The sequence below is a fragment of the Rhincodon typus genome, unplaced genomic scaffold (genome assembly GCF_021869965.1).
Source record: "Rhincodon typus isolate 14 unplaced genomic scaffold, sRhiTyp1.1 hic_rhity00016771, whole genome shotgun sequence".
NCBI classification, from domain to species: Eukaryota; Metazoa; Chordata; class Chondrichthyes; order Orectolobiformes; family Rhincodontidae; genus Rhincodon; species Rhincodon typus.
This window is the reverse complement of record NW_025982409.1, coordinates 4,254-5,000: the sequence shown is the minus strand read 5'-3', so window position 1 is coordinate 5,000 and position 747 is coordinate 4,254.

Below are 747 nucleotides of genomic sequence, written 5' to 3'. Positions count from 1 at the left end.
TTTCGCCCTTTGCTCGGAACAGAACAACTTTCGCGTTTACACGTAGCATGAAAAACATCGGACGACCGGGAAAACGCACCAAGCTGAGCAGGCCGTGTACCAGATGATACCATGTAGCACACTTACATTTACCACGACGGTTTTGCGGAATAAGTGGCTCCAAGATAATCGTCTGTCTGAAAAACTGAGCTCGCATGAGAATTCAAGAACGACAAATCACATTGCGAGGCTGTTCGAACCCCGGTGCAGCTACGAGTTGCCAACTGCCTTGCCTTTCTGCTTAACCATAAATTTTCCTGCACAGTTTTCCAGTCCTGGACACGGGCAATTGTCAGACGGTATCCAGCTGACTTGGAAAGCTGTGTGGGAAACGAGGAAAAGCAACTCACTAAATTTTACGAAATTCCACGGTGCTTATTTAGAGATGCACTAAAGGCAGTTTCTGAACACATTGACAGAACGTAAAAGGCGATCAGAGATGTCAAAGAAGTGCTAACAGCATGTGACTGCTCTTTGTTCGAGAAGTGAAAAGCTCTCGCGTCTGAGTCACCTTCACGTCTCTTGCTGCTGGCTGATTAAGATACAAGCTGTTTCACTTGAGCTGCATGTGGCTCGCTTTCCTTGATTAGATTTTCTTGCTCCTGTTTGACATAAAGAAAAAAGAATGGATACAATGTCAGTTGGTCGCCTGTCTTGTCATTTCCTCAGTTTCAATGCCAACATGGCTTAGACTTGAGAGCACACGTT